Here is a 6,216-nt window from a genome sequence, read left to right on the forward strand (position 1 = left end):
TCCTGGGCTCAAGTGATCCTCCCACCTCGGCCTCCCAAATTGCTGAGATTATAGGTGTGAGCCACTGCACCCGGCCCAAAAAATAAAACTTCTTTTATAACATAACTATCATATCATTATCACATCTAAGATACTTAATAATTCTTTAATACCATCAAATATTCAGTCGTTGAAATTTCCAATTGTTTCCTAAATGTCATAATTTTTAAAAGTTTGTTGTTTGAAAAAAGATACGAATAAAACCTCGACATTGCAACGGGTTGATATGCTTTCACAGTCTCCTCTAGTTTATTAGTTCTCCTTCCATCTCTTTGGTTTTATTCTTTGCAGTTTATTTGTTAAAGAAACTGGGTCATTTTTCCTGCAGGGTGGATTTTGCTAATTGCATCCCTATGTTGTCTTTTGACATATTCCTCTATGTTTTTTGTAAATACGTAGTTGCTGATGACATCTTTAGTGGCCCCTGCAGTCTAGGATGTCCCGGGATGTATACCTTTAAGGTAGAGAACAAGTTTTTGTACCTTGCATCTTGTATGATTAAGAAGGAGGCACATGTTTGATTAATCTTCTTGGATTTTGGAAGCAGCGTACACTGTACTTCAACCAGTTTATCAGGTGACCAGAAAGGCTTCCATTTTCAAGTGGGATTCAGAACACAAAAAAAATTCAGCAACAGATCCAAGTTGTGTTGCAAACTGCCCTGCCACTTAGGCCTCATGACCCAGCAGATCCGATAGTACTAGGGAGATCCCTGGTGGATAAGAATGCTGTGTGAGGCCGGATGCAGTGGCTCACACCTGTAATCCCGGCACCTTGGGAGGCCGAGGTGGGTGGATCACCTGAGGTTAGGAGTTTGAGACCAGCCTGGCCAACATAGTGCAACCTGCCTCTACAAAAATACAAAAATTAGCCAGGCATGGTGGCAGGCACCTGTAATCCCAGCTACTCAGGAGGCTGAGGCGGGAGAATCGCTTGAACCTGGGAGGCGAAGGTTGTGGTGAGCCAAGATCGCGCCACCGCACTCCAGCCTGGGCGACAGGGCGAGGCTCCGTCTCGAAAAAAAAAAAAAAAGAAGAATGCTGTGTGAAGTTTCTGGCAAGCCCCAACATAAGGATTATGGCAGGTTTCTAGAGCAGGATCATATCCTCCAAGCAGATAATTACTCTCCTTTTGAGAAGTAGTTCCCCATGTGCTCCTTGGCCCTAGTAGATATCTAACACCTGGGACACAAAGTGATGGTGAGACCCAAACTGACTATCCTAAGCTCACAGTTACCAGAACCACCAAGTCATAAAGTCAGGTGGGCCCAGCAGTGTTCCACTACGCATTCCAAACAATAAGAGGATCATGGCAAAGCAGGTCTAGAATTCACAGGCCCATTCTATGATCAGTTGGCCCTGCCCCCAACTCAGTACCTTGTTGCAACAGTATGTCTCTCTCAACTCACATCACTGGTTTTATTGGTGGGGGAGAGGGGTCCTAGTCCCTTTCATCCTATATCCAATAAAGGGAGAGAAAATTTTCTCATAGATGAGTTGGCATTAATTATTGGTGTTGGCCAAACATTTATTTTATAAAGTACAGTGGTTAAAGGAACATTTTCCTGGTAGGTAAAAGCAGAGAACAGTAGTAAATTTAATTGTTTCATTTTTTATGGGAGGAAAACTAGCCTAAGGTGTGGATTAACAAGAATTCTGGGGGTGGCAATGAATGCTTTGGCTGGTTGGCCAGGAATTTGAAAGGAGTAAGACTGGAAGATATGGGACAAGGATGTCTGGGGAAAGGGCATGTGGATGGACTTCTGGGAATAAGTAAAAAGCATCTAGATCTTTGGATCTCACATTGATGCCCAACAGGGAGCATCCCTTGCAGAGAAGGCTCTCAACAGCCAGGTGGATGGACAGGATGACTTATCCTATGGATGTCAGCCAGCCTGTCTCCTAAGCCACTCCAGTGGTGGCATAATGAATGCACAAACAGAGTGCCTGTGGTGGCAGGGATGGAAGCTATGTATGGGTCCAACAACATGGGTTCCCTCTCACCCAGGTTAACCCACAGCAAGAACTGACCTTGAAACGTTGATATCACACTGTTCGTCAAGGACATTTGTGGCAGGTTGATTATCTCAGACTCTTTTATGCCAGAGGAAGTAGAAATTGTCCCTTAACAAAATTGATACTTACTCCAGATATATTTTCTTTTCCAGCCCACCATGCCTCCATAAGAGCTACCATTATTGGTCTACAAGATGCTTGGCCTCTTAGCATGGTACACAGCACAACACTGTCTCAGAAGAAAGGGCCCATTTTTATGACAAAGGGGTGCAACAGGCTGGGTATTGTGGTTCACGCCTATAATCCCAGCACTTTGGGAGTCCGAGATGGGCGGATCACTTGAGGCCAGGAGTTTGAGACCAGCCTGGCCAACATGGTAAAACCCCATCTCTACTAAAAATACAAAAATTAGCCGGGTGTGGTGGTGTGCACATGTAATCCCAGCTACTTGGGAGGGTGATGCACAAGAATCACTTGAACCTGGGAGGTGGAGGTTGCAGTGAGCCAAGATGGTGCCACTGCACTCCAGCCTGGGCAACAGAGTGAAGCTCTTTCTCAAAAATAAATAAATAAATAAAATAAAATAAAATAAAATAAAATAAAGGGCAAGGAGAGTGCAACAATGGACACATAACCCAGAATCCTCTGGTCTGACAATGTACCCCATTATTCAGAAGCAACCACCTTAATAGAACACCTTATTAAGGAGTGTCTGATATGATTTGGCTCTGTGTCCCCACCCAAATCTCATCTTGAATTGTAATCCCCATATTGCAGGGAGGGAGATGGTGGGAGGTGACTGAATCATGGGGGCGGTTTCCGCCATGCTGTTCTCATGATAGTGAGGGAGTTCTCATGAGATCTGATGGTTTTAAAGTTGCAGTTTCCCCTGTGTGCTCTCTCTCTCTCTGTCTCGCTGCCATGTAAGACGTGCCTTGCTTCCCCTTCACCTTCCGCCATGATTGTAAGTTTCCTGAGGCTTCCCCAACCATGCAGAACTGTAAGTCAGTTAAACCTCTTTTGTTTCTAAATGATCCAGTCTCAAGTATTCTTTATGGCAGTGTGAAAATGGACCAATACAGTGTCATCCCCAGTAAGGCTCCATTTCAGAGATAACACTCTGCTGGATTTGCGCTATGATACAGAAATGCATTGAGCCAAAACAAGGCATGTGGTGCTATTTCCCCACAGCTAGTATCCGTGGTGGAGTGCGGAGTGGATGAATGAATGCCATGGGACTTACTCGTTGAACTTGAAGTGGCCACTACCACCTGATCACTCTGGGATCCTCATACTGAAGGACAAGGTAACTAAGAAAGGAATTATTACACTGGCAAGGGTGAAGGACCCTGATTGCCACAAGGAGCTACTGCTACACGATTAAAGTAGGGAGGAGAGGCTGGGTGCGGTGGCTCACACCTGTAATCAAAGCACTTTGGGAGGCGGAGGCGGGTGGATCACCTGAGGTCAGGAGTTCAAGACCAGCCTGACCAACATGGAGAAACCCATCTCTACTAAAAATACAAAATTAGCTGGGTGTGATGGCACATGCCTGTAAACCCAGCTACTCAGGAGGCTGAGGCAGGAGAATCGCTTGAACCTGGGAGGTGGAGGTTGTGGTGAGCTGAGATCACACCATTGCACTCCAGCCTGGGCAACAAGAGCAAAACTTCATCTCAAAAAAAAAAAAAAATAAAGTAGGGAGGAGTGTGTCTGGAACGCAGGGGATTCAATGGGGGCATCTCTTCAGGCAACCTCTCTGAGCCTTAGTTTTCTCTTCTGTGAAATAAGGGTTGTGAGGATTAAATGAGGCCATATAGATTCTGGCATAAGTTAGCTCCACAAAAATGTTATTCCTCTTTTCCTCATTCTGGCCTTTAATTTTTCTGCCTTAGTTCTCCTTAAACATTTATAAGAACTTTGCACGAAATAGCCAACTTTCTGGCAGGTGAAGCCTACTCTAGGAGGCCCTCGGCTGTGACAGGTTAGCTAGAAGATAACATTTAGGAATAGTTTACAAAGGAAGATAAAGTTATAGTCCTGTGATCACATAGCTTTTTCCAAAGAAAGAGAAAAAGAAAAAGTTACAGACCCATAATTACATAGTCTTGTCACATTCACCATGGAAACAGGTTTGGGTTACTAACCAGAGGCGTGTAAACACAACGTAATAAAAAATAGATGATACTAGAGCTATGCTCCTTTTATTACTTTAGGAAATTTTAAACTTTGTTTTATATGCATGGCGGTATTAACAAATGCTTTTTGAATTCCCACTATGTGTTCCTCACTGCACTAGCCCCTGGGGATGGAAAGATCAAAGCAAGCTGGCCTCTGTCCACCAGACTGAGGTGGTGGAGTGTGATATATACTAGATTTCACAGGTAACATATGCGGTGTCTCATACTATTAGTACAGCTGCTTTGTCCTGGGCCGTCTATGGTCCTAGAGGGTGGGCCAGGATCAGTGATGGGGGTGGGGTGTTGTACCAACCAGGCTGAGTGGGTAATCAAGTGAGCAGGTCATAGCTACAGGGGGATTCTGGCTCGGGCCTGAGTGGTATTAATGGGAAGGTTGCAGTCTCTTGTTCGAAGCAAGATGAAATTTAGTTGCAGCTCAACTAAATCCAGTTCCTGATGGCTCCTAAGGAAGGATGTCTGAAGCCTGAACAAATGCACATGGCTGGCTCTGGCCCCAGCTCCTAAGCAGGGAATTCTGGGATCCTGAGAGTTTCAAGCTAAACTGTCAGCTGATCTCCCTTCATATGCAAGAGGAGGTTGCATTTGAACACCTCTGTGGCAATGGCTGGGTCCTCCCTGGCCCACCTCGATGTGGTTTTTCTTTTCTTTTTTTTTTTTGAAACAGAGTCTCACTCTGTCGCCCAGGCTGGAGTGCAGTGGCGCAATCTCAGCTCACTACAACCTCTGCCTCCCAGGTTCAAGTGATTCTCCTGCCTCAGCCTCCCAAGTAGCTGGGACTACAGATACACGCCACCACGGCAGGCCAATTTTTGTGTTTTAAGTAGAGACAGGGTTTCACCATGTTGGCCAGGCTGGGCTCGAACTCCTGACCTCAAGTGATCCACCCACCTCAGCCTCCCAAAATGCTGGGATTACAGTCTTGAGTCACCACAACTGGCCTCGATGTGGTTTTTCTATGGGTAGTTCAACATCACTGAGGGGACTGGGTTTTACTTGAGGAGTTAAAGCCCCCTTCTTGGTTCACCCTTGGCAGCTCATCTAGGGTCTTCAGATTTCACCAGTGAGAATTCTTCTGGAGGGCATGGTCCTTTCTGGAGACTGGGGTCAGAGGCGCGTCTGGTAGCATCTTTGAGTGTCCACTGAAGGGAGAGTCCCGTGGACTGTGAGAGGATCAGAAAAGACCTCCCAGAGGTAGCATGTGAGGGATTAGATAGCCGATCACATTGTGGTCTGTGTAAATACAGCCCTGGAGCTGTGCAGTGCACAAACTGTTTAACTGTATACGGCATCCCTGTAAATAAGCAAAGAAGAAGGGGATTAAGTGGTCCAGGAAGTGAAGACAACATGAGCAAAGGCCCAAAAGCTCTCATTTTATCCACATTCATTTATTACCACTGTAATCCAAGGAACATTCTATAACTCACAGGCATTTTCACCTCATTATTACTTCATTAACTCCCTCTATATCTCGAGAATTGCTTTGTGAAAAGCATTATTACCCTCACAGCATCCTGAGTAGAATGCATTAAAAGTAGCCACTCGGATTCTGAGAGTGAATTATTGGCTAGAGTTGGGGAGTGAGAATTTCCCACCCCTGGGCTCTAGCTCCTCTCTGGTCCTGCTCAAATTCTGTCACTTACATGTTTAAAAATCAACCTAACTTTTTTGAGGATGATGGGGAAAAAAGCAAGCTGGCCATGAGTATACTCCACTAAACAAGGGCCAAAGCTGGAAGAAAAAAAATTAAAAAGTCACTTATCCTTGCACAGTGACAAACTGAAGTTGCTATAAATGCCAAGAGAAAACAATAGAGAGAAAATGAATGGGGTTACTGAACATGTTCATAAATTTATGCAGTAAACGCGCTGTGCATTCTCCAATTGGCAACTGCCTGATATAAGACAATATTAAGATACTGCAAAATCTAAGTTAGTATAACATTTCCTCAAGATCCTATTGAG

Source organism: Pan paniscus, chromosome 6 (genome assembly GCF_029289425.2).
Source record: "Pan paniscus chromosome 6, NHGRI_mPanPan1-v2.0_pri, whole genome shotgun sequence".
Taxonomy (NCBI): Eukaryota; Metazoa; Chordata; class Mammalia; order Primates; family Hominidae; genus Pan; species Pan paniscus.